Below are 433 nucleotides of genomic sequence, written 5' to 3'. Positions count from 1 at the left end.
GGAGGGGGGGTTTGAGTATAATGAAAATAATAAAACAACTAAAGAAGAATTCAGATTTAAGTATTGAAATCAATCAAAAGAACAAATCTTGGTCTAAGTCAACATCCACCATCGGAATTTTACAACTGATCATTGATGCAAAGATATCAATTTGCACTTTGAATGTCCACCGATAGAAATATTTTTCTATCTCTTCTTAGTTGTAGTTAATTAAAAACAAGCGATCTAATTAACCCTAACTACTAAACAACCCAAGACAAGCGCTAAAGGTTTAATCTAGTAGCAGCCTTAAGAATTAGAGAGATCGATGAAACTAAACAACACAAACACAAGCGGTTGCATTTGATTTAGCCGAGTATTCTTCCTAAGATCTGAAAATTTCTAATGCAGCAAATTATTAGATCTTAGTTGCTTCACAGATTAGAGGAATCAA

Source organism: Phoenix dactylifera, unplaced genomic scaffold (genome assembly GCF_009389715.1).
Source record: "Phoenix dactylifera cultivar Barhee BC4 unplaced genomic scaffold, palm_55x_up_171113_PBpolish2nd_filt_p 001674F, whole genome shotgun sequence".
NCBI classification, from domain to species: domain Eukaryota; kingdom Viridiplantae; phylum Streptophyta; class Magnoliopsida; order Arecales; family Arecaceae; genus Phoenix; species Phoenix dactylifera.
The sequence above is the reverse complement of the archived record's forward strand: the minus strand, read 5'-3'. Positions refer to the sequence as shown.